A 25679-nucleotide genomic window follows, 5' to 3' on the forward strand; every position below is an offset into this window, starting at 1 on the left:
AAAGTGTAGGCGCCGACTCACACTTTCTCCAGGCGCGAACTGTCTAGTATTTTTGATATTTATATCGTTTAACGCTAATATATAACTGAGAGATAATGATTACGCAATATTTTGCTCGATTAGACGTCTTTAGCCAGGCAGAGTATAATATTTTTCCTTAAGTTATGGGAATAGAAAGATCGTGAAAGGGGGTATAGCTCAGTCGTAGAGCATTCGACTGCAGATCGAGAGGTCCCCGGTTCAATCCCGGGTGCCCCCTTCATTTTTCAGTATCTCGAAAAAACAAATGACGGTTGTCGCGGTGAGTTGCAAATAACATGTTTCAGATGCACTCCGCACGCCATACCGAAGGCTTTGGAGCAACATTTCAATGGGGGGATCGCAGCCCAGGCTCTTGCAGGTCATCGTCCTCCCGCCATGCGGTCGAACTGTACGAAATCCACTTGCTTGGGGGAAGAATCTTGTACACTGAATTTTATAGAATATGGTGATAGGCAAAAGTTTTCGTGTACTGCTGCACGGAGAAACAAAAATTGGAGGAGCTGGGATTTGAACCCAGGACTTTCTGCATGCGAAGCAGACACTCTACCACTGAGTTACACCCCCGCCAGAGCAACTACATCTGGGACGAGTCTCTCGTGGATCCTACTGTCATTATTTCTTAGGTTTGAACGGTACAGTAAGTGTTCGAGGAACCTATTCATGACAAGACCTCAGCAGCGTCGACTCCGTGGCGCAACGGTAGCGCGTCTGACTCCAGATCAGAAGGTTGCGTGTTCAAATCACGTCGGGGTCACAGTGAAATTTTCGTTTACGAAAGCCATAGGCGAGTATGTCAGTTTAATCAGATACCAAACGATTACAGAGAACGGACGAACAGAACTTGCTTGAAAAAAGCTACTAGTGCAATTTTCGCGTTCTGACATTAAAGTGTAGGCGCCGACTCACACTTTCTCCAGGCGCGAACTGTCTAGTATTTTTGATATTTATATCGTTTAACGCTAATATATAACTGAGAGATAATGATTACGCAATATTTTGCTCGATTAGACGTCTTTAGCCAGGCAGAGTATAATATTTTTCCTTAAGTTATGGGAATAGAAAGATCGTGAAAGGGGGTATAGCTCAGTCGTAGAGCATTCGACTGCAGATCGAGAGGTCCCCGGTTCAATCCCGGGTGCCCCCTTCATTTTTCAGTATCTCGAAAAAACAAATGACGGTTGTCGCGGTGAGTTGCAAATAACATGTTTCAGATGCACTCCGCACGCCATACCGAAGGCTTTGGAGCAACATTTCAATGGGGGGATCGCAGCCCAGGCTCTTGCAGGTCATCGTCCTCCCGCCATGCGGTCGAACTGTACGAAATCCACTTGCTTGGGGGAAGAATCTTGTACACTGAATTTTATAGAATATGGTGATAGGCAAAAGTTTTCGTGTACTGCTGCACGGAGAAACAAAAATTGGAGGAGCTGGGATTTGAACCCAGGACTTTCTGCATGCGAAGCAGACACTCTACCACTGAGTTACACCCCCGCCAGAGCAACTACATCTGGGACGAGTCTCTCGTGGATCCTACTGTCATTATTTCTTAGGTTTGAACGGTACAGTAAGTGTTCGAGGAACCTATTCATGACAAGACCTCAGCAGCGTCGACTCCGTGGCGCAACGGTAGCGCGTCTGACTCCAGATCAGAAGGTTGCGTGTTCAAATCACGTCGGGGTCACAGTGAAATTTTCGTTTACGAAAGCCATAGGCGAGTATGTCAGTTTAATCAGATACCAAACGATTACAGGGAACGGACGAACAGAACTTGCTTGAAAAAAGCTACTAGTGCAATTTTCGCGTTCTGACATTAAAGTGTAGGCGCCGACTCACACTTTCTCCAGGCGCGAACTGTCTAGTATTTTTGATATTTATATCGTTTAACGCTAATATATAACTGAGAGATAATGATTACGCAATATTTTGCTCGATTAGACGTCTTTAGCCAGGCAGAGTATAATATTTTTCCTTAAGTTATGGGAATAGAAAGATCGTGAAAGGGGGTATAGCTCAGTCGTAGAGCATTCGACTGCAGATCGAGAGGTCCCCGGTTCAATCCCGGGTGCCCCCTTCATTTTTCAGTATCTCGAAAAAACAAATGACGGTTGTCGCGGTGAGTTGCAAATAACATGTTTCAGATGCACTCCGCACGCCATACCGAAGGCTTTGGAGCAACATTTCAATGGGGGGATCGCAGCCCAGGCTCTTGCAGGTCATCGTCCTCCCGCCATGCGGTCGAACTGTACGAAATCCACTTGCTTGGGGGAAGAATCTTGTACACTGAATTTTATAGAATATGGTGATAGGCAAAAGTTTTCGTGTACTGCTGCACGGAGAAACAAAAATTGGAGGAGCTGGGATTTGAACCCAGGACTTTCTGCATGCGAAGCAGACACTCTACCACTGAGTTACACCCCCGCCAGAGCAACTACATCTGGGACGAGTCTCTCGTGGATCCTACTGTCATTATTTCTTAGGTTTGAACGGTACAGTAAGTGTTGGAGGAACCTATTCATGACAAGACCTCAGCAGCGTCGACTCCGTGGCGCAACGGTAGCGCGTCTGACTCCAGATCAGAAGGTTGCGTGTTCAAATCACGTCGGGGTCACAGTGAAATTTTCGTTTACGAAAGCCATAGGCGAGTATGTCAGTTTAATCAGATACCAAACGATTACAGAGAACGGACGAACAGAACTTGCTTGAAAAAAGCTACTAGTGCAATTTTCGCGTTCTGACATTAAAGTGTAGGCGCCGACTCACACTTTCTCCAGGCGCGAACTGTCTAGTATTTTTGATATTTATATCGTTTAACGCTAATATATAACTGAGAGATAATGATTACGCAATATTTTGCTCGATTAGACGTCTTTAGCCAGGCAGAGTATAATATTTTTCCTTAAGTTATGGGAATAGAAAGATCGTGAAAGGGGGTATAGCTCAGTCGTAGAGCATTCGACTGCAGATCGAGAGGTCCCCGGTTCAATCCCGGGTGCCCCCTTCATTTTTCAGTATCTCGAAAAAACAAATGACGGTTGTCGCGGTGAGTTGCAAATAACATGTTTCAGATGCACTCCGCACGCCATACCGAAGGCTTTGGAGCAACATTTCAATGGGGGGATCGCAGCCCAGGCTCTTGCAGGTCATCGTCCTCCCGCCATGCGGTCGAACTGTACGAAATCCACTTGCTTGGGGGAAGAATCTTGTACACTGAATTTTATAGAATATGGTGATAGGCAAAAGTTTTCGTGTACTGCTGCACGGAGAAACAAAAATTGGAGGAGCTGGGATTTGAACCCAGGACTTTCTGCATGCGAAGCAGACACTCTACCACTGAGTTACACCCCCGCCAGAGCAACTACATCTGGGACGAGTCTCTCGTGGATCCTACTGTCATTATTTCTTAGGTTTGAACGGTACAGTAAGTGTTCGAGGAACCTATTCATGACAAGACCTCAGCAGCGTCGACTCCGTGGCGCAACGGTAGCGCGTCTGACTCCAGATCAGAAGGTTGCGTGTTCAAATCACGTCGGGGTCACAGTGAAATTTTCGTTTACGAAAGCCATAGGCGAGTATGTCAGTTTAATCAGATACCAAACGATTACAGAGAACGGACGAACAGAACTTGCTTGAAAAAAGCTACTAGTGCAATTTTCGCGTTCTGACATTGAAGTGTAGGCGCCGACTCACACTTTCTCCAGGCGCGAACTGTCTAGTATTTTTGATATTTATATCGTTTAACGCTAATATATAACTGAGAGATAATGATTACGCAATATTTTGCTCGATTAGACGTCTTTAGCCAGGCAGAGTATAATATTTTTCCTTAAGTTATGGGAATAGAAAGATCGTGAAAGGGGGTATAGCTCAGTCGTAGAGCATTCGACTGCAGATCGAGAGGTCCCCGGTTCAATCCCGGGTGCCCCCTTCATTTTTCAGTATCTCGAAAAAACAAATGACGGTTGTCGCGGTGAGTTGCAAATAACATGTTTCAGATGCACTCCGCACGCCATACCGAAGGCTTTGGAGCAACATTTCAATGGGGGGATCGCAGCCCAGGCTCTTGCAGGTCATCGTCCTCCCGCCATGCGGTCGAACTGTACGAAATCCACTTGCTTGGGGGAAGAATCTTGTACACTGAATTTTATAGAATATGGTGATAGGCAAAAGTTTTCGTGTACTGCTGCACGGAGAAACAAAAATTGGAGGAGCTGGGATTTGAACCCAGGACTTTCTGCATGCGAAGCAGACACTCTACCACTGAGTTACACCCCCGCCAGAGCAACTACATCTGGGACGAGTCTCTCGTGGATCCTACTGTCATTATTTCTTAGGTTTGAACGGTACAGTAAGTGTTCGAGGAACCTATTCATGACAAGACCTCAGCAGCGTCGACTCCGTGGCGCAACGGTAGCGCGTCTGACTCCAGATCAGAAGGTTGCGTGTTCAAATCACGTCGGGGTCACAGTGAAATTTTCGTTTACGAAAGCCATAGGCGAGTATGTCAGTTTAATCAGATACCAAACGATTACAGAGAACGGACGAACAGAACTTGCTTGAAAAAAGCTACTAGTGCAATTTTCGCGTTCTGACATTAAAGTGTAGGCGCCGACTCACACTTTCTCCAGGCGCGAACTGTCTAGTATTTTTGATATTTATATCGTTTAACGCTAATATATAACTGAGAGATAATGATTACGCAATATTTTGCTCGATTAGACGTCTTTAGCCAGGCAGAGTATAATATTTTTCCTTAAGTTATGGGAATAGAAAGATCGTGAAAGGGGGTATAGCTCAGTCGTAGAGCATTCGACTGCAGATCGAGAGGTCCCCGGTTCAATCCCGGGTGCCCCCTTCATTTTTCAGTATCTCGAAAAAACAAATGACGGTTGTCGCGGTGAGTTGCAAATAACATGTTTCAGATGCACTCCGCACGCCATACCGAAGGCTTTGGAGCAACATTTCAATGGGGGGATCGCAGCCCAGGCTCTTGCAGGTCATCGTCCTCCCGCCATGCGGTCGAACTGTACGAAATCCACTTGCTTGGGGGAAGAATCTTGTACACTGAATTTTATAGAATATGGTGATAGGCAAAAGTTTTCGTGTACTGCTGCACGGAGAAACAAAAATTGGAGGAGCTGGGATTTGAACCCAAGACTTTCTGCATGCGAAGCAGACACTCTACCACTGAGTTACACCCCCGCCAGAGCAACTACATCTGGGACGAGTCTCTCGTGGATCCTACTGTCATTATTTCTTAGGTTTGAACGGTACAGTAAGTGTTCGAGGAACCTATTCATGACAAGACCTCAGCAGCGTCGACTCCGTGGCGCAACGGTAGCGCGTCTGACTCCAGATCAGAAGGTTGCGTGTTCAAATCACGTCGGGGTCACAGTGAAATTTTCGTTTACGAAAGCCATAGGCGAGTATGTCAGTTTAATCAGATACCAAACGATTACAGAGAACGGACGAACAGAACTTGCTTGAAAAAAGCTACTAGTGCAATTTTCGCGTTCTGACATTAAAGTGTAGGCGCCGACTCACACTTTCTCCAGGCGCGAACTGTCTAGTATTTTTGATATTTATATCGTTTAACGCTAATATATAACTGAGAGATAATGATTACGCAATATTTTGCTCGATTAGACGTCTTTAGCCAGGCAGAGTATAATATTTTTCCTTAAGTTATGGGAATAGAAAGATCGTGAAAGGGGGTATAGCTCAGTCGTAGAGCATTCGACTGCAGATCGAGAGGTCCCCGGTTCAATCCCGGGTGCCCCCTTCATTTTTCAGTATCTCGAAAAAACAAATGACGGTTGTCGCGGTGAGTTGCAAATAACATGTTTCAGATGCACTCCGCACGCCATACCGAAGGCTTTGGAGCAACATTTCAATGGGGGGATCGCAGCCCAGGCTCTTGCAGGTCATCGTCCTCCCGCCATGCGGTCGAACTGTACGAAATCCACTTGCTTGGGGGAAGAATCTTGTACACTGAATTTTATAGAATATGGTGATAGGCAAAAGTTTTCGTGTACTGCTGCACGGAGAAACAAAAATTGGAGGAGTTGGGATTTGAACCCAGGACTTTCTGCATGCGAAGCAGACACTCTACCACTGAGTTACACCCCCGCCAGAGCAACTACATCTGGGACGAGTCTCTCGTGGATCCTACTGTCATTATTTCTTAGGTTTGAACGGTACAGTAAGTGTTCGAGGAACCTATTCATGACAAGACCTCAGCAGCGTCGACTCCGTGGCGCAACGGTAGCGCGTCTGACTCCATATCAGAAGGTTGCGTGTTCAAATCACGTCGGGGTCACAGTGAAATTTTCGTTTACGAAAGCCATAGGCGAGTATGTCAGTTTAATCAGATACCAAACGATTACAGAGAACGGACGAACAGAACTTGCTTGAAAAAAGCTACTAGTGCAATTTTCGCGTTCTGACATTAAAGTGTAGGCGCCGACTCACACTTTCTCCAGGCGCGAACTGTCTAGTATTTTTGATATTTATATCGTTTAACGCTAATATATAACTGAGAGATAATGATTACGCAATATTTTGCTCGATTAGACGTCTTTAGCCAGGCAGAGTATAATATTTTTCCTTAAGTTATGGGAATAGAAAGATCGTGAAAGGGGATATAGCTCAGTCGTAGAGCATTCGACTGCAGATCGAGAGGTCCCCGGTTCAATCCCGGGTGCCCCCTTCATTTTTCAGTATCTCGAAAAAACAAATGACGGTTGTCGCGGTGAGTTGCAAATAACATGTTTCAGATGCACTCCGCACGCCATACCGAAGGCTTTGGAGCAACATTTCAATGGGGGGATCGCAGCCCAGGCTCTTGCAGGTCATCGTCCTCCCGCCATGCGGTCGAACTGTACGAAATCCACTTGCTTGGGGGAAGAATCTTGTACACTGAATTTTATAGAATATGGTGATAGGCAAAAGTTTTCGTGTACTGCTGCACGGAGAAACAAAAATTGGAGGAGCTGGGATTTGAACCCAGGACTTTCTGCATGCGAAGCAGACACTCTACCACTGAGTTACACCCCCGCCAGAGCAACTACATCTGGGACGAGTCTCTCGTGGATCCTACTGTCATTATTTCTTAGGTTTGAACGGTACAGTAAGTGTTCGAGGAACCTATTCATGACAAGACCTCAGCAGCGTCGACTCCGTGGCGCAACGGTAGCGCGTCTGACTCCAGATCAGAAGGTTGCGTGTTCAAATCACGTCGGGGTCACAGTGAAATTTTCGTTTACGAAAGCCATAGGCGAGTATGTCAGTTTAATCAGATACCAAACGATTACAGAGAACGGACGAACAGAACTTGCTTGAAAAAAGCTACTAGTGCAATTTTCGCGTTCTGACATTAAAGTGTAGGCGCCGACTCACACTTTCTCCAGGCGCGAACTGTCTAGTATTTTTGATATTTATATCGTTTAACGCTAATATATAACTGAGAGATAATGATTACGCAATATTTTGCTCGATTAGACGTCTTTAGCCAGGCAGAGTATAATATTTTTCCTTAAGTTATGGGAATAGAAAGATCGTGAAAGGGGGTATAGCTCAGTCGTAGAGCATTCGACTGCAGATCGAGAGGTCCCCGGTTCAATCCCGGGTGCCCCCTTCATTTTTCAGTATCTCGAAAAAACAAATGACGGTTGTCGCGGTGAGTTGCAAATAACATGTTTCAGATGCACTCCGCACGCCATACCGAAGGCTTTGGAGCAACATTTCAATGGGGGGATCGCAGCCCAGGCTCTTGCAGGTCATCGTCCTCCCGCCATGCGGTCGAACTGTACGAAATCCACTTGCTTGGGGGAAGAATCTTGTACACTGAATTTTATAGAATATGGTGATAGGCAAAAGTTTTCGTGTACTGCTGCACGGAGAAACAAAAATTGGAGGAGCTGGGATTTGAACCCAGGACTTTCTGCATGCGAAGCAGACACTCTACCACTGAGTTACACCCCCGCCAGAGCAACTACATCTGGGACGAGTCTCTCGTGGATCCTACTGTCATTATTTCTTAGGTTTGAACGGTACAGTAAGTGTTCGAGGAACCTATTCATGACAAGACCTCAGCAGCGTCGACTCCGTGGCGCAACGGTAGCGCGTCTGACTCCAGATCAGAAGGTTGCGTGTTCAAATCACGTCGGGGTCACAGTGAAATTTTCGTTTACGAAAGCCATAGGCGAGTATGTCAGTTTAATCAGATACCAAACGATTACAGAGAACGGACGAACAGAACTTGCTTGAAAAAAGCTACTAGTGCAATTTTCGCGTTCTGACATTAAAGTGTAGGCGCCGACTCACACTTTCTCCAGGCGCGAACTGTCTAGTATTTTTGATATTTATATCGTTTAACGCTAATATATAACTGAGAGATAATGATTACGCAATATTTTGCTCGATTAGACGTCTTTAGCCAGGCAGAGTATAATATTTTTCCTTAAGTTATGGGAATAGAAAGATAGTGAAAGGGGGTATAGCTCAGTCGTAGAGCATTCGACTGCAGATCGAGAGGTCCCCGGTTCAATCCCGGGTGCCCCCTTCATTTTTCAGTATCTCGAAAAAACAAATGACGGTTGTCGCGGTGAGTTGCAAATAACATGTTTCAGATGCACTCCGCACGCCATACCGAAGGCTTTGGAGCAACATTTCAATGGGGGGATCGCAGCCCAGGCTCTTGCAGGTCATCGTCCTCCCGCCATGCGGTCGAACTGTACGAAATCCACTTGCTTGGGGGAAGAATCTTGTACACTGAATTTTATAGAATATGGTGATAGGCAAAAGTTTTCGTGTACTGCTGCACGGAGAAACAAAAATTGGAGGAGCTGGGATTTGAACCCAGGACTTTCTGCATGCGAAGCAGACACTCTACCACTGAGTTACACCCCCGCCAGAGCAACTACATCTGGGACGAGTCTCTCGTGGATCCTACTGTCATTATTTCTTAGGTTTGAACGGTACAGTAAGTGTTCGAGGAACCTATTCATGACAAGACCTCAGCAGCGTCGACTCCGTGGCGCAACGGTAGCGCGTCTGACTCCAGATCAGAAGGTTGCGTGTTCAAATCACGTCGGGGTCACAGTGAAATTTTCGTTTACGAAAGCCATAGGCGAGTATGTCAGTTTAATCAGATACCAAACGATTACAGAGAACGGACGAACAGAACTTGCTTGAAAAAAGCTACTAGTGCAATTTTCGCGTTCTGACATTAAAGTGTAGGCGCCGACTCACACTTTCTCCAGGCGCGAACTGTCTAGTATTTTTGATATTTATATCGTTTAACGCTAATATATAACTGAGAGATAATGATTACGCAATATTTTGCTCGATTAGACGTCTTTAGCCAGGCAGAGTATAATATTTTTCCTTAAGTTATGGGAATAGAAAGATCGTGAAAGGGGGTATAGCTCAGTCGAAGTTCCGCTTTAGACGCCGTGCAGTGTGGACGTGCCTAGTCTTCCGCTCCGCCGTAGCGTTACGTATAGTGGACTATCGTTTTTGTTTACGTGTTGTGTTGCAACGTCTGTGAGTGTTTCTCCGTCGTTGTTTCGTACCTTGTGTTACTTTCTGTCTTTCTTTCAGTGTGTTTTGTGTAGCGGTTTCGACCGCATAGTTTGAAAATGTCGTCCCAGGTTATTCCTCGTCAGGCTACAGTTAGTTTTACTTTTGACAAGTCAACCCGCCATGTGCAACCTAGTTCCCTTGAGATCCATGACTGGTTGGTCGATAGCTTTGGTGTTCATTCGGATCAGGTGCACACTGCTTATTTTGATACCGAACTGTATGTTTTCTTTGTTAAGTTTATGGACCCACTTCAGGTTGATAAAATTCTTTCTAAATATGGTCATCAAGTTCTCTTTCGGCATCGGGATAATTCTGTAAGTACCGTGCTGCTTTCCAATGCTTCCATTACGTACACCAGTGTTCGTGTTTACAACCTTCCACCGGAGGTGGATAATGTCTATCTTAAGGAGGGTCTACAAAAGTATGGTGATGTAAAGAGCATTCGCCTTGAACGCTGGTCAAGCCAACATCGCCTGCAATGTTACAGTGGTATTCGTTCAGTCGAAATGCACGTTAAGCAGAATATTCCATCTCACCTGCAGATCGGTGGATATCGTGTCCATATAACATATAGTGGTCAGGTTGGCACCTGTTTTTTGTGCAATGAAAGTGGTCACGTGCGTACTGACTGTCCGCGGAGGGTATTTGTTTTAAAAAATTCTCTCGAACAGCGTCGCAAGTTAACGGTCGCCGACCTCGTTGCAGGTGGTTCTGCTCTTGGTGTAGCACAGTCCACTGGTAGTAGCGCCCCGCCACAGGTTTTGCGCACCCCTGACACAGAATTTCCTCCTTTGCGTGCTAAATCTGATGTTGTTCCGTCTGTCCCTCAGGTGGGTGTGCCACTTTTGAATAATAAGAGGCGTCGCCCACACGATGGCAATAGTACGGATGAGGATCTCCCTGAGATGCCCCAGTCCGAGCGACCGGCATCCTCCGAGCCATTGTGTACTGTAGCTGCTCCCTGCCCTCCTGAGGTAGCGGTTCCGGTGGCGGCTGCTGGCGCCCCTCCGGCCTCCGACGCAGCTTCTCTCGAGTCGGATTGTCGGTCGGGCCTGTTGGCGCCGTCTTCCGAACCGACTTCGTTGTCACAACAAGTGGAGCCGCGACAACTTCCTGCTTCGCTGCCCCATACCTCTGCCAGCGGTGCTGCTCCGCTTCCTTCCAACTTTGCGGTCTCGGACCTTCCTGCTCACGTTTCGCCTCCGTGCAGTCCATGTTTGCCGGATGCTAGTGTCGGTGTTGACCATTCCGTTTTGTCGGATGTTTCCCCCGCGACCCCGGATCCCGCATGTGGACCGGCGCGGGTGGTGTCGGATACAGAACTTGACCCTCCTACGTCACCGGCGGCTGAAGCTTCCTTGCCCGTCAGCCGACGCAAGTTACGCGTTCAGCCGAACGTTAATGCTGTTCGTAAAAAACCGAAGCGTAAGGGATCCGCGGATCGGGGTAGCAGTCCCCCTCCCTCGGATGCCTCCGTCTCCCCTGCTATGGACTGTGACGCTGGTGCGTCGCTGTAGGTGATTTCCTCTCTCGCTTTTCTCTCTATGGTTCAAGCATACACCTTTCTTACCTTAAATGTTAACCGTATTGAGTCCGACGTTCGCATTGCCTCTTTGCGGCAGTTTATTTACGACGCCTGTGCGGACGTAGTGTTTTTGCAGGAAGTGTTGTTTTCTGATCTCTCTCTACCTGGATTTCAAACTGTTTTTAATGTCGCGCCGGAATATTCAACAGGAACTGCTCTTTTCTTTCGAGAGGGCATTCCTATTACTGACATTGAATTCCTTGACTCTGGCCGTGGGATTGGTTGTCGTCTTTTTGATCTCCGCCTCGTTGTTTTGTATGCCCCCTCTGGTTCGGGTCACACTGTGACTCGATCGCGCTTTTATAAGGAAGAGCTTATTTATCTTTTGCGCCAGAGTCCTCGGAATCTCCTGCTCGGAGGCGATTTTAATTGTGTTTTACGCCCTGAAGACCAGTCTCCCAATTTCAATTATTGCCGCGATTTACATGACTTAGTTCGTACGATGCATCTGCGTGACGTTTGGGAACACAAATATCCCACCCTGGTGAAATATACGTTTTTTTACCGCGTCCTCATGCAGTAGACTCGACAGATTCTACTTCTCTGAATTTTTATGTGATAAAATTCTTTCTGTCGACGTTATTCCTACTAGTTTTTCTGACCATTGTGCTTTTACTGCAACTATAAATCTTAGTCACCAACCTGCAAAACTTTATCGTTCCCAGTGGATGTTAAATGTTTCCCACCTTGCCGACAGTGCTATAGATGATGTTGTAAGTGCCGTGTGGGAGCGTTGTCTTCGCTCTGTCTCGCGTTACCCCTCCTTGCTGGTATGGTGGACTGCGTTTGCCAAGCCCAAGATTCGTCAGACTTTGATTTTTTATTGTGCTGCAAGGGCGCGTGATTTTAAGAACACGTATGAATATTACTACTCTGTTCTGCGGGAACTATATGATGCGGCGGGTACTTCTCCTCTGCGGATCCATGATGTTCGTCGTATTAAAGCCAAGCTCTTGAGCCTTAAACGACGACAGATGGATGGTCTGCGAGTTAAGTCGAAACCTCACTCTCTTGTTGAAGGTGAACTGACCTCCTTGTACCACCTGCTACGGCATCAGACTCGTCGTCGTCGCTCCTTCATCTCTTCTCTTACGGTGGATGATGGACGGCAGCTTATTGCACAGGAGGAAATGGTTCGTGCTCTCCATCAGTATTACGCTAGTCTCTATTCTGCCGATGATTCTGGTGAGTCTCTTTCGGATGCTGTCCTTGGGGATCTAACTGCGACGATCGCGCCTGACGCGAACGGCGAATTTCTCCAGGAGTTCCAGGTAGATGATGTTTTCGATTTTATTGCTCGCTCTCCGTCCAGTAAATCGCCGGGTCCAGACGGCCTGCCTAAAGAATTTTATCTCCGTTTTTGGCCTCTTTTGGGTGGCATTTTTACGCAGATTATAAATGAGATTGTCAGGGGGATGGATGTGCCTGCCGATTTTAAAGTGGGGAAAATTGTTTTAATTCCGAAGTCCTCTGGTCGTTTATCTGCTGCCAATCTTCGTCCGCTCACATTGCTGAACTTTGACTACAAGACAGCTGCTAGAGCGCTCAATAGCCGGTTGTCTTCTCTGCTTCGGGGTGTGATTGGTGCACATCAATGTTGTTTTCATGATAGATCTATTCTGACCCCAGTAGCCGAATATCGGGATGTTATCTCGGTTGCGGCGGTTACAAACGTACATTGTGCTTTTGCTTTCCTTGATTTTTATAAGGCTTTTGATCACGTCAGTCATGTGTTTTTAGATCGTGTTTTAGGTACAATAGGTTTTAACGCTTCATCACGTGGTGTTCTTGGCAATTTGTATAGGGGAATAACTGCTCGGGTGTCAGTCAATGGGCAGCTGACGCCGCCCATTGCTATCCGCCGCGGGGTGCCTCAGGGTAGTCCGCTCTCTATGTCTTTATTCGTATTGTCCCTGGAACCGCTGCTTCGGACTATTGTTCTCAAGCTTCAGGGTATGACCCTCTCTGGTGGGAAGCTCACTGTTAAGGCATATGCGGATGATGTCGTTGTTCTCCTCCGTCAACGTGATGACATCCCGTTGTTGAAAGGGGCAGTTGATGCATACTGTCGTGTCTCTGGAGCGCGGCTCAATCAGGGTAAATGTAAGTTCCTTGATATTCGGGGATTTCGCGATGCTGATGTCCCTTGGGCCACTTTTGTCGATCGCCATACGTCCTTGGGGATTATCATTGATCGATGTCCGCTAAAAATGGCGGCTCTTAATTGGAAATCTGTCACCGAGAAGATACAGGGGGCTCTGATGGTCCATGAGCAGCGCTCTGCTACCATTTTGCAAAAAGTCAGAATCTTAGACACCTACGTTCTATGTAAAGCTTATTATGTTGCTCAGCTGTTCCCACTTCCCATGATGGTGGCGAAAAGGTTGCGCCAATTGTCTAGCAGGTTTATATGGAAGGGCCATCTGTTCAAGTTACGTTACGAGGTTATGACGAAACCGCGTATTTCGGGAGGCTTGGGCCTCTCTGACATTACTCGCAAGGCGTCTGCTTTGTACGTCCGCCGTACGACTCTAATTGTTACGCAAGAGGTGACTTCAATTACATCCAGGCTTTTTACTGTTGTGCGTCCGGAGAGCCTTGCTCCACCTGTCGATGTCGGTCGCCTCAATTTTCAGTTGAAACACATCCGGGAATTTTACATTGCGGTGAGTTACCTCGGTGACGTCTTCTTGCGACGACCGGTGCCAACGACCAAGGGCTTGATTGCCCGCTGGGAGGGGCTGGCCGGTCCCAATCCAATAGAACTGGCGTCTCCCACCGTGTCCTGGAGGAACGTCTGGAAGAATGTTAGTCTGCCGATCCACTCTATGGCTGTGGCGTCCACATGGTATAGGGTAATTAATAATTTGCTCCCCACCAATGTACGACTGCACCGTATTGGTCTTTCTGACACGGACAACTGTACTCGGTGTGGTCTCCTGGATACCCTTGAGCATCGATTCACCTGCTGTGGGCACCTTGCTAATTGGCGTTGGCTCAGGAAACAACTTGCTTTTGTCACTAGATCTGCTGAAGCCGCTTATACTATTGACATCATCGTCCGGCCCGATTCTTCCTTTTTTCCGCGAACGAAGCTCAATACCGTCATGTGGTTGATAGGACATTTCGTACATTTTGTCAACAGTTGTCATGACGAGGATGGACACCTAGCGTTTCGGCAGTACATGCTTACTGCTTACTGGCACCGCTTGCGATTGCCAGGCCTCCGTGATGAATTTGGAAACATGCTTAGCCTGACATTTGAAAGAGAGGGTGTTGGCTAAGATCACCTGTGTGAGCCGTTTTCTTTTCTACTGTATCAGGATTTGCCGCCTATAAGTATGTTTCTTCTCTACACCAGGCCTGAAGTTTTTCGTGGACCTTCAGGGCGCACAAGACACTGAAACGTTAAAAAAAAAAAAAAGTCGTAGAGCATTCGACTGCAGATCGAGAGGTCCCCGGTTCAATCCCGGGTGCCCCCTTCATTTTTCAGTATCTCGAAAAAACAAATGACGGTTGTCGCGGTGAGTTGCAAATAACATGTTTCAGATGCACTCCGCACGCCATACCGAAGGCTTTGGAGCAACATTTCAATGGGGGGATCGCAGCCCAGGCTCTTGCAGGTCATCGTCCTCCCGCCATGCGGTCGAACTGTACGAAATCCACTTGCTTGGGGGAAGAATCTTGTACACTGAATTTTATAGAATATGGTGATAGGCAAAAGTTTTCGTGTACTGCTGCACGGAGAAACAAAAATTGGAGGAGCTGGGATTTGAACCCAGGACTTTCTGCATGCGAAGCAGACACTCTACCACTGAGTTACACCCCCGCCAGAGCAACTACATCTGGGACGAGTCTCTCGTGGATCCTACTGTCATTATTTCTTAGGTTTGAACGGTACAGTAAGTGTTGGAGGAACCTATTCATGACAAGACCTCAGCAGCGTCGACTCCGTGGCGCAACGGTAGCGCGTCTGACTCCAGATCAGAAGGTTGCGTGTTCAAATCACGTCGGGGTCACAGTGAAATTTTCGTTTACGAAAGCCATAGGCGAGTATGTCAGTTTAATCAGATACCAAACGATTACAGAGAACGGACGAACAGAACTTGCTTGAAAAAAGCTACTAGTGCAATTTTCGCGTTCTGACATTAAAGTGTAGGCGCCGACTCACACTTTCTCCAGGCGCGAACTGTCTAGTATTTTTGATATTTATATCGTTTAACGCTAATATATAACTGAGAGATAATGATTACGCAATATTTTGCTCGATTAGACGTCTTTAGCCAGGCAGAGTATAATATTTTTCCTTAAGTTATGGGAATAGAAAGATCGTGAAAGGGGGTATAGCTCAGTCGTAGAGCATTCGACTGCAGATCGAGAGGTCCCCGGTTCAATCCCGGGTGCCCCCTTCATTTTTCAGTATCTCGAAAAAACAAATGACGGTTGTCGCGGTGAGTTGCAAATAACATGTTTCAGATGCACTCCGCACGCCATACCGAAGGCTTTGGAGCAACATTTCAATGGGGGGATCGCAGCCCAGGCTCTTGCAGGTCATCGTCCTCCCGCCATGCGGTCGAACTGTACGAAATCCACTTGCTTGGGGGAAGAATCTTGTACACTGAATTTTATAGAATATGGTGATAGGCAAAAGTTTTCGTGTACTGCTGCACGGAGAAACAAAAATTGGAGGAGCTGGGATTTGAACCCAGGACTTTCTGCATGCGAAGCAGACACTCTACCACTGAGTTACACCCCCGCCAGAGCAACTACATCTGGGACGAGTCTCTCGTGGATCCTACTGTCATTATTTCTTAGGTTTGAACGGTACAGTAAGTGTTCGAGGAACCTATTCATGACAAGACCTCAGCAGCGTCGACTCCGTGGCGCAACGGTAGCGCGTCTGACTCCAGATCAGAAGGTTGCGTGTTCAAATCACGTCGGGGTCACAGTGAAATTTTCGTTTACGAAAGCCATAGGCGAGTATGTCAGTTTAATCAGATACCAAACGATTACAGAGAACGGACGAACAGAACTTGCTTGAAAAAAGCTACTAGTGCAATTTTCGCGTTCTGACATTAAAGTGTAGGCGCCGACTCACACTTTCTCCAGGCGCGAACTGTCTAGTATTTTTGATATTTATATCGTTTAACGCTAATATATAACTGAGAGATAATGATTACGCAATATTTTGCTCGATTAGACGTCTTTAGCCAGGCAGAGTATAATATTTTTCCTTAAGTTATGGGAATAGAAAGATCGTGAAAGGGGGTATAGCTCAGTCGTAGAGCATTCGACTGCAGATCGAGAGGTCCCCGGTTCAATCCCGGGTGCCCCCTTCATTTTTCAGTATCTCGAAAAAACAAATGACGGTTGTCGCGGTGAGTTGCAAATAACATGTTTCAGATGCACTCCGCACGCCATACCGAAGGCTTTGGAGCAACATTTCAATGGGGGGATCGCAGCCCAGGCTCTTGCAGGTCATCGTCCTCCCGCCATGCGGTCGAACTGTACGAAATCCACTTGCTTGGGGGAAGAATCTTGTACACTGAATTTTATAGAATATGGTGATAGGCAAAAGTTTTCGTGTACTGCTGCACGGAGAAACAAAAATTGGAGGAGCTGGGATTTGAACCCAGGACTTTCTGCATGCGAAGCAGACACTCTACCACTGAGTTACACCCCCGCCAGAGCAACTACATCTGGGACGAGTCTCTCGTGGATCCTACTGTCATTATTTCTTAGGTTTGAACGGTACAGTAAGTGTTCGAGGAACCTATTCATGACAAGACCTCAGCAGCGTCGACTCCGTGGCGCAACGGTAGCGCGTCTGACTCCAGATCAGAAGGTTGCGTGTTCAAATCACGTCGGGGTCACAGTGAAATTTTCGTTTACGAAAGCCATAGGCGAGTATGTCAGTTTAATCAGATACCAAACGATTACAGAGAACGGACGAACAGAACTTGCTTGAAAAAAGCTACTAGTGCAATTTTCGCGTTCTGACATTAAAGTGTAGGCGCCGACTCACACTTTCTCCAGGCGCGAACTGTCTAGTATTTTTGATATTTATATCGTTTAACGCTAATATATAACTGAGAGATAATGATTACGCAATATTTTGCTCGATTAGACGTCTTTAGCCAGGCAGAGTATAATATTTTTCCTTAAGTTATGGGAATAGAAAGATCGTGAAAGGGGGTATAGCTCAGTCGTAGAGCATTCGACTGCAGATCGAGAGGTCCCCGGTTCAATCCCGGGTGCCCCCTTCATTTTTCAGTATCTCGAAAAAACAAATGACGGTTGTCGCGGTGAGTTGCAAATAACATGTTTCAGATGCACTCCGCACGCCATACCGAAGGCTTTGGAGCAACATTTCAATGGGGGGATCGCAGCCCAGGCTCTTGCAGGTCATCGTCCTCCCGCCATGCGGTCGAACTGTACGAAATCCACTTGCTTGGGGGAAGAATCTTGTACACTGAATTTTATAGAATATGGTGATAGGCAAAAGTTTTCGTGTACTGCTGCACGGAGAAACAAAAATTGGAGGAGCTGGGATTTGAACCCAGGACTTTCTGCATGCGAAGCAGACACTCTACCACTGAGTTACACCCCCGCCAGAGCAACTACATCTGGGACGAGTCTCTCGTGGATCCTACTGTCATTATTTCTTAGGTTTGAACGGTACAGTAAGTGTTCGAGGAACCTATTCATGACAAGACCTCAGCAGCGTCGACTCCGTGGCGCAACGGTAGCGCGTCTGACTCCAGATCAGAAGGTTGCGTGTTCAAATCACGTCGGGGTCACAGTGAAATTTTCGTTTACGAAAGCCATAGGCGAGTATGTCAGTTTAATCAGATACCAAACGATTACAGAGAACGGACGAACAGAACTTGCTTGAAAAAAGCTACTAGTGCAATTTTCGCGTTCTGACATTAAAGTGTAGGCGCCGACTCACACTTTCTCCAGGCGCGAACTGTCTAGTATTTTTGATATTTATATCGTTTAACGCTAATATATAACTGAGAGATAATGATTACGCAATATTTTGCTCGATTAGACGTCTTTAGCCAGGCAGAGTATAATATTTTTCCTTAAGTTATGGGAATAGAAAGATCGTGAAAGGGGGTATAGCTCAGTCGTAGAGCATTCGACTGCAGATCGAGAGGTCCCCGGTTCAATCCCGGGTGCCCCCTTCATTTTTCAGTATCTCGAAAAAACAAATGACGGTTGTCGCGGTGAGTTGCAAATAACATGTTTCAGATGCACTCCGCACGCCATACCGAAGGCTTTGGAGCAACATTTCAATGGGGGGATCGCAGCCCAGGCTCTTGCAGGTCATCGTCCTCCCGCCATGCGGTCGAACTGTACGAAATCCACTTGCTTGGGGGAAGAATCTTGTACACTGAATTTTATAGAATATGGTGATAGGCAAAAGTTTTCGTGTACTGCTGCACGGAGAAACAAAAATTGGAGGAGCTGGGATTTGAACCCAGGACTTTCTGCATGCGAAGCAGACACTCTACCACTGAGTTACACCCCCGCCAGAGCAACTACATCTGGGACGAGTCTCTCGTGGATCCTACTGTCATTATTTCTTAGGTTTGAACGGTACAGTAAGTGTTGGAGGAACCTATTCATGACAAGACCTCAGCAGCGTCGACTCCGTGGCGCAACGGTAGCGCGTCTGACTCCAGATCAGAAGGTTGCGTGTTCAAATCACGTCGGGGTCACAGTGAAATTTTCGTTTACGAAAGCCATAGGCGAGTATGTCAGTTTAATCAGATACCAAACGATTACAGAGAACGGACGAACAGAACTTGCTTGAAAAAAGCTACTAGTGCAATTTTCGCGTTCTGACATTAAAGTGTAGGCGCCGACTCACACTTTCTCCAGGCGCGAACTGTCTAGTATTTTTGATATTTATATCGTTTAACGCTAATATATAACTGAGAGATAATGATTACGCAATATTTTGCTCGATTAGACGTCTTTAGCCAGGCAGAGTATAATATTTTTCCTTAAGTTATGGGAATAGAAAGATCGTGAAAGGGGGTATAGCTCAGTCGTAGAGCATTCGACTGCAGATCGAGAGGTCCCCGGTTCAATCCCGGGTGCCCCCTTCATTTTTCAGTATCTCGAAAAAACAAATGACGGTTGTCGCGGTGAGTTGCAAATAACATGTTTCAGATGCACTCCGCACGCCATACCGAAGGCTTTGGAGCAACATTTCAATGGGGGGATCGCAGCCCAGGCTCTTGCAGGTCATCGTCCTCCCGCCATGCGGTCGAACTGTACGAAATCCACTTGCTTGGGGGAAGAATCTTGTACACTGAATTTTATAGAATATGGTGATAGGCAAAAGTTTTCGTGTACTGCTGCACGGAGAAACAAAAATTGGAGGAGCTGGGATTTGAACCCAGGACTTTCTGCATGCGAAGCAGACACTCTACCACTGAGTTACACCCCCGCCAGAGCAACTACATCTGGGACGAGTCTCTCGTGGATCCTACTGTCATTATTTCTTATGTTTGAACGGTACAGTAAGTGTTCGAGGAACCTATTCATGACAAGACCTCAGCAGCGTCGACTCCGTGGCGCAACGGTAGCGCGTCTGACTCCAGATCAGAAGGTTGCGTGTTCAAATCACGTCGGGGTCACAGTGAAATTTTCGTTTACGAAAGCCATAGGCGAGTATGTCAGTTTAATCAGATACCAAACGATTACAGAGAACGGACGAACAGAACTTGCTTGAAAAAAGCTACTAGTGCAATTTTCGCGTTCTGACATTAAAGTGTAGGCGCCGACTCACACTTTCTCCAGGCGCGAACTGTCTAGTATTTTTGATATTTATATCGTTTAACGCTAATATATAACTGAGAGATAATGATTACGCAATATTTTGCTCGATTAGACGTCTTTAGCCAGGCAGAGTATAATATTTTTCCTTAAGTTATGGGAATAGAAAGATCGTGAAAGGGGGTATAGCTCAGTCGTAGAGCATTCGACTGCAGATCGAGAGGTCCCCGGTTCAATCCCGGGTGCCCCCTTCATTTTTCAGTATCTCGAAAAAACAAATGACGGTTGTCGCGGTGAGTTGCAAATAACATGTTTCAGATGCACTCCGCACGCCATACCGAAGGCTTTGGAGCAACATTTCAATGGGGGGATCGCAGCCCAGGCTCTTGCAGGTCATCGTCCTCCCGCCATGCGGTCGAACTGTACGAAATCCACTTGCTTGGGGGAAGAATCTTGTACACTGAATTTTATAGAATATGGTGATAGGCAAAAGTTTTCGTGTACTGCTGCACGGAGAAACAAAAATTGGAGGAGCTGGGATTTGAACCCAGGACTTTCTGCATGCGAAGCAGACACTCTACCACTGAGTTACACCCCCGCCAGAGCAACTACATCTGGGACGAGTCTCTCGTGGATCCTACTGTCATTATTTCTTAGGTTTGAACGGTACAGTAAGTGTTCGAGGAACCTATTCATGACAAGACCTCAGCAGCGTCGACTCCGTGGCGCAACGGTAGCGCGTCTGACTCCAGATCAGAAGGTTGCGTGTTCAAATCACGTCGGGGTCACAGTGAAATTTTCGTTTACGAAAGCCATAGGCGAGTATGTCAGTTTAATCAGATACCAAACGATTACAGAGAACGGACGAACAGAACTTGCTTGAAAAAAGCTACTAGTGCAATTTTCGCGTTCTGACATTAAAGTGTAGGCGCCGACTCACACTTTCTCCAGGCGCGAACTGTCTAGTATTTTTGATATTTATATCGTTTAACGCTAATATATAACTGAGAGATAATGATTACGCAATATTTTGCTCGATTAGACGTCTTTAGCCAGGCAGAGTATAATATTTTTCCTTAAGTTATGGGAATAGAAAGATCGTGAAAGGGGGTATAGCTCAGTCGTAGAGCATTCGACTGCAGATCGAGAGGTCCCCGGTTCAATCCCGGGTGCCCCCTTCATTTTTCAGTATCTCGAAAAAACAAATGACGGTTGTCGCGGTGAGTTGCAAATAACATGTTTCAGATGCACTCCGCACGCCATACCGAAGGCTTTGGAGCAACATTTCAATGGGGGGATCGCAGCCCAGGCTCTTGCAGGTCATCGTCCTCCCGCCATGCGGTCGAACTGTACGAAATCCACTTGCTTGGGGGAAGAATCTTGTACACTGAATTTTATAGAATATGGTGATAGGCAAAAGTTTTCGTGTACTGCTGCACGGAGAAACAAAAATTGGAGGAGCTGGGATTTGAACCCAGGACTTTCTGCATGCGAAGCAGACACTCTACCACTGAGTTACACCCCCGCCAGAGCAACTACATCTGGGACGAGTCTCTCGTGGATCCTACTGTCATTATTTCTTAGGTTTGAACGGTACAGTAAGTGTTCGAGGAACCTATTCATGACAAGACCTCAGCAGCGTCGACTCCGTGGCGCAACGGTAGCGCGTCTGACTCCAGATCAGAAGGTTGCGTGTTCAAATCACGTCGGGGTCACAGTGAAATTTTCGTTTACGAAAGCCATAGGCGAGTATGTCAGTTTAATCAGATACCAAACGATTACAGAGAACGGACGAACAGAACTTGCTTGAAAAAAGCTACTAGTGCAATTTTCGCGTTCTGACATTAAAGTGTAGGCGCCGACTCACACTTTCTCCAGGCGCGAACTGTCTAGTATTTTTGATATTTATATCGTTTAACGCTAATATATAACTGAGAGATAATGATTACGCAATATTTTGCTCGATTAGACGTCTTTAGCCAGGCAGAGTATAATATTTTTCCTTAAGTTATGGGAATAGAAAGATCGTGAAAGGGGGTATAGCTCAGTCGTAGAGCATTCGACTGCAGATCGAGAGGTCCCCGGTTCAATCCCGGGTGCCCCCTTCATTTTTCAGTATCTCGAAAAAACAAATGACGGTTGTCGCGGTGAGTTGCAAATAACATGTTTCAGATGCACTCCGCACGCCATACCGAAGGCTTTGGAGCAACATTTCAATGGGGGGATCGCAGCCCAGGCTCTTGCAGGTCATCGTCCTCCCGCCATGCGGTCGAACTGTACGAAATCCACTTGCTTGGGGGAAGAATCTTGTACACTGAATTTTATAGAATATGGTGATAGGCAAAAGTTTTCGTGTACTGCTGCACGGAGAAACAAAAATTGGAGGAGCTGGGATTTGAACCCAGGACTTTCTGCATGCGAAGCAGACACTCTACCACTGAGTTACACCCCCGCCAGAGCAACTACATCTGGGACGAGTCTCTCGTGGATCCTACTGTCATTATTTCTTAGGTTTGAACGGTACAGTAAGTGTTCGAGGAACCTATTCATGACAAGACCTCAGCAGCGTCGACTCCGTGGCGCAACGGTAGCGCGTCTGACTCCAGATCAGAAGGTTGCGTGTTCAAATCACGTCGGGGTCACAGTGAAATTTTCGTTTACGAAAGCCATAGGCGAGTATGTCAGTTTAATCAGATACCAAACGATTACAGAGAACGGACGAACAGAACTTGCTTGAAAAAAGCTACTAGTGCAATTTTCGCGTTCTGACATTAAAGTGTAGGCGCCGACTCACACTTTCTCCAGGCGCGAACTGTCTAGTATTTTTGATATTTATATCGTTTAACGCTAATATATAACTGAGAGATAATGATTACGCAATATTTTGCTCGATTAGACGTCTTTAGCCAGGCAGAGTATAATATTTTTCCTTAAGTTATGGGAATAGAAAGATCGTGAAAGGGGGTATAGCTCAGTCGTAGAGCATTCGACTGCAGATCGAGAGGTCCCCGGTTCAATCCCGGGTGCCCCCTTCATTTTTCAGTATCTCGAAAAAACAAATGACGGTTGTCGCGGTGAGTTGCAAATAACATGTTTCAGATGCACTCCGCACGCCATACCGAAGGCTTTGGAGCAACATTTCAATGGGGGGATCGCAGCCCAGGCTCTTGCAGGTCATCGTCCTCCCGCCATGCGGTCGAACTGTACGAAATCCACTTGCTTGGGGGAAGAATCTTGTACACTGAATTTTATAGAATATGGTGATAGGCAAAAGTTTTCGTGTACTGCTGCACGGAGAAACAAAAATTGGAGGAGCTGGGATTTGAACCCAGGACTTTCTGCATGCGAAGCAGACACTCTACCACTGAGTTACACCCCCGCCAGAGCAACTACATCTGGGACGAGTCTCTCGTGGATCCTACTGTCATTATTTCTTAGGTTTGAACGGTACAGTAAGTGTTCGAGGAACCTATTCATGACAAGACCTCAGCAGCGTCGACTCCGTGGCGCAACGGTAGCGCGTCTGACTCCAGATCAGAAGGTTGCGTGTTCAAATCACGTCGGGGTCACAGTGAAATTTTCGTTTACGAAAGCCATAGGCGAGTATGTCAGTTTAATCAGATACCAAACGATTACAGAGAACGGACGAACAGAACTTGCTTGAAAAAAGCTACTAGTGCAATTTTCGCGTTCTGACATTAAAGTGTAGGCGCCGACTCACACTTTCTCCAGGCGCGAACTGTCTAGTATTTTTGATATTTATATCGTTTAACGCTAATATATAACTGAGAGATAATGATTACGCAATATTTTGCTCGATTAGACGTCTTTAGCCAGGCAGAGTATAATATTTTTCCTTAAGTTATGGGAATAGAAAGATCGTGAAAGGGGGTATAGCTCAGTCGTAGAGCATTCGACTGCAGATCGAGAGGTCCCCGGTTCAATCCCGGGTGCCCCCTTCATTTTTCAGTATCTCGAAAAAACAAATGACGGTTGTCGCGGTGAGTTGCAAATAACATGTTTCAGATGCACTCCGCACGCCATACCGAAGGCTTTGGAGCAACATTTCAATGGGGGGATCGCAGCCCAGGCTCTTGCAGGTCATCGTCCTCCCGCCATGCGGTCGAACTGTACGAAATCCACTTGCTTGGGGGAAGAATCTTGTACACTGAATTTTATAGAATATGGTGATAGGCAAAAGTTTTCGTGTACTGCTGCACGGAGAAACAAAAATTGGAGGAGCTGGGATTTGAACCCAGGACTTTCTGCATGCGAAGCAGACACTCTACCACTGAGTTACACCCCCGCCAGAGCAACTACATCTGGGACGAGTCTCTCGTGGATCCTACTGTCATTATTTCTTAGGTTTGAACGGTACAGTAAGTGTTCGAGGAACCTATTCATGACAAGACCTCAGCAGCGTCGACTCCGTGGCGCAACGGTAGCGCGTCTGACTCCAGATCAGAAGGTTGCGTGTTCAAATCACGTCGGGGTCACAGTGAAATTTTCGTTTACGAAAGCCATAGGCGAGTATGTCAGTTTAATCAGATACCAAACGATTACAGAGAACGGACGAACAGAACTTGCTTGAAAAAAGCTACTAGTGCAATTTTCGCGTTCTGACATTAAAGTGTAGGCGCCGACTCACACTTTCTCCAGGCGCGAACTGTCTAGTATTTTTGATATTTATATCGTTTAACGCTAATATATAACTGAGAGATAATGATTACGCAATATTTTGCTCGATTAGACGTCTTTAGCCAGGCAGAGTATAATATTTTTCCTTAAGTTATGGGAATAGAAAGATCGTGAAAGGGGGTATAGCTCAGTCGCAGTCTGGCTTTAGCTGCCGCAGCGGTCGCACGCTCCTCTAGTTGCTCCGTGAACGTCAGTGTTTACGCCAGTGTTTTCGTGTTTTGTGTTCGTTTATTGACGTTTTGCACGTGAATTAAGCGTTATCAATTGTGCATTTGGTTTTCTTTCGTGTCATCTTTCTACGAAGTGCCGTTGGAATTTCGGCGTTGTCTGAGATTTCTTCACTGCAGAACACCATGGCAACTTCCGTGCGAAAAAACACCGTGATTTTCTCCTTCGACAAGTACACCCGTCGAGTACAGCCCTCTGCACTGGAAATACACGACTGGATTACCGAGGTAATTGGCCTTCATTCTGAATCTGTTCATACGATGCAGCTTGACTCTGATGAATACTGCATTTTTGTAAAGTTTAACGATTCCGTGAGTGTAGACCGCTTTCTGGCAAAATATGGTTATGAAACGGAATTTATCCACCGTGATGGTACTAAAAGTACTGTCAAACTCCGGAATTCCGAGTCTGTAATTAGAAATGTTAGGGTGTTGAATATTCCCATAGAAGTAGACAATTCGAAAATTAAAGATGCCCTTTCAAAGTATGGGGTAGTCAGGCAAATAGTAAACGAAAGGTGGGCTTCACGTTTCAAGCTGCAGTGCTTTAACGGCATTCGCTCCGTGGAGATGGAAGTGAAAGCAAACATTCCCTCCCACATCTTTGTTGACGGGCACAAGGCGCATGTTATGTACTCAGGGCAAACCCCTACATGTCATGTATGTAACGAGTCTGGTCACCTCCGTCAGGACTGCCCTCGCCGTGTATTTGTGCTAACAAATAACCTTACGCAACGCCGGAAATTAACACT

At 46.5% G+C, this 25679-nt stretch overlaps 62 non-coding genes across 62 annotated transcripts; 41 read left to right on the forward strand and 21 right to left on the reverse strand.

Annotated features, from left to right (window-relative positions):
• The first annotated feature begins 187 nt into the window (after positions 1 to 187).
• Trnac-gca (transfer RNA cysteine (anticodon GCA)) lies at positions 188 to 259 on the forward strand. The gene has a single exon. It is a non-coding gene; the product is annotated as a tRNA-Cys (tRNA).
• Positions 260 to 534: 275 nt separating this feature from the next.
• Trnaa-cgc (transfer RNA alanine (anticodon CGC)) lies at positions 535 to 606 on the reverse strand. The gene has a single exon. It is a non-coding gene; the product is annotated as a tRNA-Ala (tRNA).
• A 118-nt stretch (positions 607 to 724) lies between these two features.
• On the forward strand, positions 725 to 796 carry Trnaw-cca (transfer RNA tryptophan (anticodon CCA)). The gene has a single exon. It is a non-coding gene; the product is annotated as a tRNA-Trp (tRNA).
• Positions 797 to 1114: 318 nt separating this feature from the next.
• On the forward strand, positions 1115 to 1186 carry Trnac-gca (transfer RNA cysteine (anticodon GCA)). Its single transcript has one exon. It is a non-coding gene; the product is annotated as a tRNA-Cys (tRNA).
• Positions 1187 to 1461: 275 nt separating this feature from the next.
• On the reverse strand, positions 1462 to 1533 carry Trnaa-cgc (transfer RNA alanine (anticodon CGC)). Its single transcript has one exon. It is a non-coding gene; the product is annotated as a tRNA-Ala (tRNA).
• Positions 1534 to 1651: 118 nt separating this feature from the next.
• Positions 1652 to 1723, forward strand: Trnaw-cca (transfer RNA tryptophan (anticodon CCA)). Its single transcript has one exon. It is a non-coding gene; the product is annotated as a tRNA-Trp (tRNA).
• A 318-nt stretch (positions 1724 to 2041) lies between these two features.
• On the forward strand, positions 2042 to 2113 carry Trnac-gca (transfer RNA cysteine (anticodon GCA)). Its single transcript has one exon. It is a non-coding gene; the product is annotated as a tRNA-Cys (tRNA).
• A 275-nt stretch (positions 2114 to 2388) lies between these two features.
• Positions 2389 to 2460, reverse strand: Trnaa-cgc (transfer RNA alanine (anticodon CGC)). Its single transcript has one exon. It is a non-coding gene; the product is annotated as a tRNA-Ala (tRNA).
• Positions 2461 to 2578: 118 nt separating this feature from the next.
• Positions 2579 to 2650, forward strand: Trnaw-cca (transfer RNA tryptophan (anticodon CCA)). Its single transcript has one exon. It is a non-coding gene; the product is annotated as a tRNA-Trp (tRNA).
• A 318-nt stretch (positions 2651 to 2968) lies between these two features.
• On the forward strand, positions 2969 to 3040 carry Trnac-gca (transfer RNA cysteine (anticodon GCA)). The gene has a single exon. It is a non-coding gene; the product is annotated as a tRNA-Cys (tRNA).
• Positions 3041 to 3315: 275 nt separating this feature from the next.
• On the reverse strand, positions 3316 to 3387 carry Trnaa-cgc (transfer RNA alanine (anticodon CGC)). The gene has a single exon. It is a non-coding gene; the product is annotated as a tRNA-Ala (tRNA).
• Positions 3388 to 3505: 118 nt separating this feature from the next.
• On the forward strand, positions 3506 to 3577 carry Trnaw-cca (transfer RNA tryptophan (anticodon CCA)). Its single transcript has one exon. It is a non-coding gene; the product is annotated as a tRNA-Trp (tRNA).
• Positions 3578 to 3895: 318 nt separating this feature from the next.
• Positions 3896 to 3967, forward strand: Trnac-gca (transfer RNA cysteine (anticodon GCA)). Its single transcript has one exon. It is a non-coding gene; the product is annotated as a tRNA-Cys (tRNA).
• Positions 3968 to 4242: 275 nt separating this feature from the next.
• Positions 4243 to 4314, reverse strand: Trnaa-cgc (transfer RNA alanine (anticodon CGC)). The gene has a single exon. It is a non-coding gene; the product is annotated as a tRNA-Ala (tRNA).
• Positions 4315 to 4432: 118 nt separating this feature from the next.
• On the forward strand, positions 4433 to 4504 carry Trnaw-cca (transfer RNA tryptophan (anticodon CCA)). Its single transcript has one exon. It is a non-coding gene; the product is annotated as a tRNA-Trp (tRNA).
• Positions 4505 to 4822: 318 nt separating this feature from the next.
• Positions 4823 to 4894, forward strand: Trnac-gca (transfer RNA cysteine (anticodon GCA)). Its single transcript has one exon. It is a non-coding gene; the product is annotated as a tRNA-Cys (tRNA).
• Positions 4895 to 5169: 275 nt separating this feature from the next.
• Trnaa-cgc (transfer RNA alanine (anticodon CGC)) lies at positions 5170 to 5241 on the reverse strand. Its single transcript has one exon. It is a non-coding gene; the product is annotated as a tRNA-Ala (tRNA).
• A 118-nt stretch (positions 5242 to 5359) lies between these two features.
• Positions 5360 to 5431, forward strand: Trnaw-cca (transfer RNA tryptophan (anticodon CCA)). The gene has a single exon. It is a non-coding gene; the product is annotated as a tRNA-Trp (tRNA).
• Positions 5432 to 5749: 318 nt separating this feature from the next.
• Trnac-gca (transfer RNA cysteine (anticodon GCA)) lies at positions 5750 to 5821 on the forward strand. Its single transcript has one exon. It is a non-coding gene; the product is annotated as a tRNA-Cys (tRNA).
• Positions 5822 to 6096: 275 nt separating this feature from the next.
• On the reverse strand, positions 6097 to 6168 carry Trnaa-cgc (transfer RNA alanine (anticodon CGC)). The gene has a single exon. It is a non-coding gene; the product is annotated as a tRNA-Ala (tRNA).
• Positions 6169 to 6286: 118 nt separating this feature from the next.
• Trnaw-cca (transfer RNA tryptophan (anticodon CCA)) lies at positions 6287 to 6358 on the forward strand. The gene has a single exon. It is a non-coding gene; the product is annotated as a tRNA-Trp (tRNA).
• A 318-nt stretch (positions 6359 to 6676) lies between these two features.
• On the forward strand, positions 6677 to 6748 carry Trnac-gca (transfer RNA cysteine (anticodon GCA)). The gene has a single exon. It is a non-coding gene; the product is annotated as a tRNA-Cys (tRNA).
• A 275-nt stretch (positions 6749 to 7023) lies between these two features.
• Trnaa-cgc (transfer RNA alanine (anticodon CGC)) lies at positions 7024 to 7095 on the reverse strand. The gene has a single exon. It is a non-coding gene; the product is annotated as a tRNA-Ala (tRNA).
• A 118-nt stretch (positions 7096 to 7213) lies between these two features.
• Trnaw-cca (transfer RNA tryptophan (anticodon CCA)) lies at positions 7214 to 7285 on the forward strand. Its single transcript has one exon. It is a non-coding gene; the product is annotated as a tRNA-Trp (tRNA).
• A 318-nt stretch (positions 7286 to 7603) lies between these two features.
• Trnac-gca (transfer RNA cysteine (anticodon GCA)) lies at positions 7604 to 7675 on the forward strand. Its single transcript has one exon. It is a non-coding gene; the product is annotated as a tRNA-Cys (tRNA).
• A 275-nt stretch (positions 7676 to 7950) lies between these two features.
• Trnaa-cgc (transfer RNA alanine (anticodon CGC)) lies at positions 7951 to 8022 on the reverse strand. The gene has a single exon. It is a non-coding gene; the product is annotated as a tRNA-Ala (tRNA).
• A 118-nt stretch (positions 8023 to 8140) lies between these two features.
• On the forward strand, positions 8141 to 8212 carry Trnaw-cca (transfer RNA tryptophan (anticodon CCA)). The gene has a single exon. It is a non-coding gene; the product is annotated as a tRNA-Trp (tRNA).
• Positions 8213 to 8530: 318 nt separating this feature from the next.
• On the forward strand, positions 8531 to 8602 carry Trnac-gca (transfer RNA cysteine (anticodon GCA)). Its single transcript has one exon. It is a non-coding gene; the product is annotated as a tRNA-Cys (tRNA).
• Positions 8603 to 8877: 275 nt separating this feature from the next.
• On the reverse strand, positions 8878 to 8949 carry Trnaa-cgc (transfer RNA alanine (anticodon CGC)). Its single transcript has one exon. It is a non-coding gene; the product is annotated as a tRNA-Ala (tRNA).
• A 118-nt stretch (positions 8950 to 9067) lies between these two features.
• Positions 9068 to 9139, forward strand: Trnaw-cca (transfer RNA tryptophan (anticodon CCA)). Its single transcript has one exon. It is a non-coding gene; the product is annotated as a tRNA-Trp (tRNA).
• A 5827-nt stretch (positions 9140 to 14966) lies between these two features.
• On the reverse strand, positions 14967 to 15038 carry Trnaa-cgc (transfer RNA alanine (anticodon CGC)). The gene has a single exon. It is a non-coding gene; the product is annotated as a tRNA-Ala (tRNA).
• Positions 15039 to 15156: 118 nt separating this feature from the next.
• Trnaw-cca (transfer RNA tryptophan (anticodon CCA)) lies at positions 15157 to 15228 on the forward strand. Its single transcript has one exon. It is a non-coding gene; the product is annotated as a tRNA-Trp (tRNA).
• Positions 15229 to 15546: 318 nt separating this feature from the next.
• Trnac-gca (transfer RNA cysteine (anticodon GCA)) lies at positions 15547 to 15618 on the forward strand. Its single transcript has one exon. It is a non-coding gene; the product is annotated as a tRNA-Cys (tRNA).
• Positions 15619 to 15893: 275 nt separating this feature from the next.
• Trnaa-cgc (transfer RNA alanine (anticodon CGC)) lies at positions 15894 to 15965 on the reverse strand. Its single transcript has one exon. It is a non-coding gene; the product is annotated as a tRNA-Ala (tRNA).
• Positions 15966 to 16083: 118 nt separating this feature from the next.
• Trnaw-cca (transfer RNA tryptophan (anticodon CCA)) lies at positions 16084 to 16155 on the forward strand. Its single transcript has one exon. It is a non-coding gene; the product is annotated as a tRNA-Trp (tRNA).
• Positions 16156 to 16473: 318 nt separating this feature from the next.
• Trnac-gca (transfer RNA cysteine (anticodon GCA)) lies at positions 16474 to 16545 on the forward strand. The gene has a single exon. It is a non-coding gene; the product is annotated as a tRNA-Cys (tRNA).
• Positions 16546 to 16820: 275 nt separating this feature from the next.
• Trnaa-cgc (transfer RNA alanine (anticodon CGC)) lies at positions 16821 to 16892 on the reverse strand. The gene has a single exon. It is a non-coding gene; the product is annotated as a tRNA-Ala (tRNA).
• A 118-nt stretch (positions 16893 to 17010) lies between these two features.
• Trnaw-cca (transfer RNA tryptophan (anticodon CCA)) lies at positions 17011 to 17082 on the forward strand. Its single transcript has one exon. It is a non-coding gene; the product is annotated as a tRNA-Trp (tRNA).
• A 318-nt stretch (positions 17083 to 17400) lies between these two features.
• Trnac-gca (transfer RNA cysteine (anticodon GCA)) lies at positions 17401 to 17472 on the forward strand. The gene has a single exon. It is a non-coding gene; the product is annotated as a tRNA-Cys (tRNA).
• A 275-nt stretch (positions 17473 to 17747) lies between these two features.
• On the reverse strand, positions 17748 to 17819 carry Trnaa-cgc (transfer RNA alanine (anticodon CGC)). The gene has a single exon. It is a non-coding gene; the product is annotated as a tRNA-Ala (tRNA).
• A 118-nt stretch (positions 17820 to 17937) lies between these two features.
• Positions 17938 to 18009, forward strand: Trnaw-cca (transfer RNA tryptophan (anticodon CCA)). The gene has a single exon. It is a non-coding gene; the product is annotated as a tRNA-Trp (tRNA).
• Positions 18010 to 18327: 318 nt separating this feature from the next.
• On the forward strand, positions 18328 to 18399 carry Trnac-gca (transfer RNA cysteine (anticodon GCA)). The gene has a single exon. It is a non-coding gene; the product is annotated as a tRNA-Cys (tRNA).
• A 275-nt stretch (positions 18400 to 18674) lies between these two features.
• Trnaa-cgc (transfer RNA alanine (anticodon CGC)) lies at positions 18675 to 18746 on the reverse strand. The gene has a single exon. It is a non-coding gene; the product is annotated as a tRNA-Ala (tRNA).
• Positions 18747 to 18864: 118 nt separating this feature from the next.
• Positions 18865 to 18936, forward strand: Trnaw-cca (transfer RNA tryptophan (anticodon CCA)). Its single transcript has one exon. It is a non-coding gene; the product is annotated as a tRNA-Trp (tRNA).
• A 318-nt stretch (positions 18937 to 19254) lies between these two features.
• Trnac-gca (transfer RNA cysteine (anticodon GCA)) lies at positions 19255 to 19326 on the forward strand. The gene has a single exon. It is a non-coding gene; the product is annotated as a tRNA-Cys (tRNA).
• A 275-nt stretch (positions 19327 to 19601) lies between these two features.
• Positions 19602 to 19673, reverse strand: Trnaa-cgc (transfer RNA alanine (anticodon CGC)). The gene has a single exon. It is a non-coding gene; the product is annotated as a tRNA-Ala (tRNA).
• A 118-nt stretch (positions 19674 to 19791) lies between these two features.
• On the forward strand, positions 19792 to 19863 carry Trnaw-cca (transfer RNA tryptophan (anticodon CCA)). The gene has a single exon. It is a non-coding gene; the product is annotated as a tRNA-Trp (tRNA).
• A 318-nt stretch (positions 19864 to 20181) lies between these two features.
• Trnac-gca (transfer RNA cysteine (anticodon GCA)) lies at positions 20182 to 20253 on the forward strand. The gene has a single exon. It is a non-coding gene; the product is annotated as a tRNA-Cys (tRNA).
• Positions 20254 to 20528: 275 nt separating this feature from the next.
• Positions 20529 to 20600, reverse strand: Trnaa-cgc (transfer RNA alanine (anticodon CGC)). Its single transcript has one exon. It is a non-coding gene; the product is annotated as a tRNA-Ala (tRNA).
• Positions 20601 to 20718: 118 nt separating this feature from the next.
• Positions 20719 to 20790, forward strand: Trnaw-cca (transfer RNA tryptophan (anticodon CCA)). The gene has a single exon. It is a non-coding gene; the product is annotated as a tRNA-Trp (tRNA).
• A 318-nt stretch (positions 20791 to 21108) lies between these two features.
• On the forward strand, positions 21109 to 21180 carry Trnac-gca (transfer RNA cysteine (anticodon GCA)). Its single transcript has one exon. It is a non-coding gene; the product is annotated as a tRNA-Cys (tRNA).
• Positions 21181 to 21455: 275 nt separating this feature from the next.
• Positions 21456 to 21527, reverse strand: Trnaa-cgc (transfer RNA alanine (anticodon CGC)). Its single transcript has one exon. It is a non-coding gene; the product is annotated as a tRNA-Ala (tRNA).
• Positions 21528 to 21645: 118 nt separating this feature from the next.
• Positions 21646 to 21717, forward strand: Trnaw-cca (transfer RNA tryptophan (anticodon CCA)). The gene has a single exon. It is a non-coding gene; the product is annotated as a tRNA-Trp (tRNA).
• Positions 21718 to 22035: 318 nt separating this feature from the next.
• Positions 22036 to 22107, forward strand: Trnac-gca (transfer RNA cysteine (anticodon GCA)). The gene has a single exon. It is a non-coding gene; the product is annotated as a tRNA-Cys (tRNA).
• Positions 22108 to 22382: 275 nt separating this feature from the next.
• On the reverse strand, positions 22383 to 22454 carry Trnaa-cgc (transfer RNA alanine (anticodon CGC)). Its single transcript has one exon. It is a non-coding gene; the product is annotated as a tRNA-Ala (tRNA).
• A 118-nt stretch (positions 22455 to 22572) lies between these two features.
• On the forward strand, positions 22573 to 22644 carry Trnaw-cca (transfer RNA tryptophan (anticodon CCA)). Its single transcript has one exon. It is a non-coding gene; the product is annotated as a tRNA-Trp (tRNA).
• A 318-nt stretch (positions 22645 to 22962) lies between these two features.
• Trnac-gca (transfer RNA cysteine (anticodon GCA)) lies at positions 22963 to 23034 on the forward strand. The gene has a single exon. It is a non-coding gene; the product is annotated as a tRNA-Cys (tRNA).
• A 275-nt stretch (positions 23035 to 23309) lies between these two features.
• On the reverse strand, positions 23310 to 23381 carry Trnaa-cgc (transfer RNA alanine (anticodon CGC)). The gene has a single exon. It is a non-coding gene; the product is annotated as a tRNA-Ala (tRNA).
• Positions 23382 to 23499: 118 nt separating this feature from the next.
• Trnaw-cca (transfer RNA tryptophan (anticodon CCA)) lies at positions 23500 to 23571 on the forward strand. Its single transcript has one exon. It is a non-coding gene; the product is annotated as a tRNA-Trp (tRNA).
• A 318-nt stretch (positions 23572 to 23889) lies between these two features.
• Positions 23890 to 23961, forward strand: Trnac-gca (transfer RNA cysteine (anticodon GCA)). The gene has a single exon. It is a non-coding gene; the product is annotated as a tRNA-Cys (tRNA).
• A 275-nt stretch (positions 23962 to 24236) lies between these two features.
• Positions 24237 to 24308, reverse strand: Trnaa-cgc (transfer RNA alanine (anticodon CGC)). Its single transcript has one exon. It is a non-coding gene; the product is annotated as a tRNA-Ala (tRNA).
• A 118-nt stretch (positions 24309 to 24426) lies between these two features.
• Trnaw-cca (transfer RNA tryptophan (anticodon CCA)) lies at positions 24427 to 24498 on the forward strand. The gene has a single exon. It is a non-coding gene; the product is annotated as a tRNA-Trp (tRNA).
• The last annotated feature ends 1181 nt before the right edge of the window (positions 24499 to 25679 follow it).

This window comes from Schistocerca nitens, chromosome 4, assembly GCF_023898315.1.
Source record: "Schistocerca nitens isolate TAMUIC-IGC-003100 chromosome 4, iqSchNite1.1, whole genome shotgun sequence".
Taxonomy (NCBI): Eukaryota; Metazoa; Arthropoda; class Insecta; order Orthoptera; family Acrididae; genus Schistocerca; species Schistocerca nitens.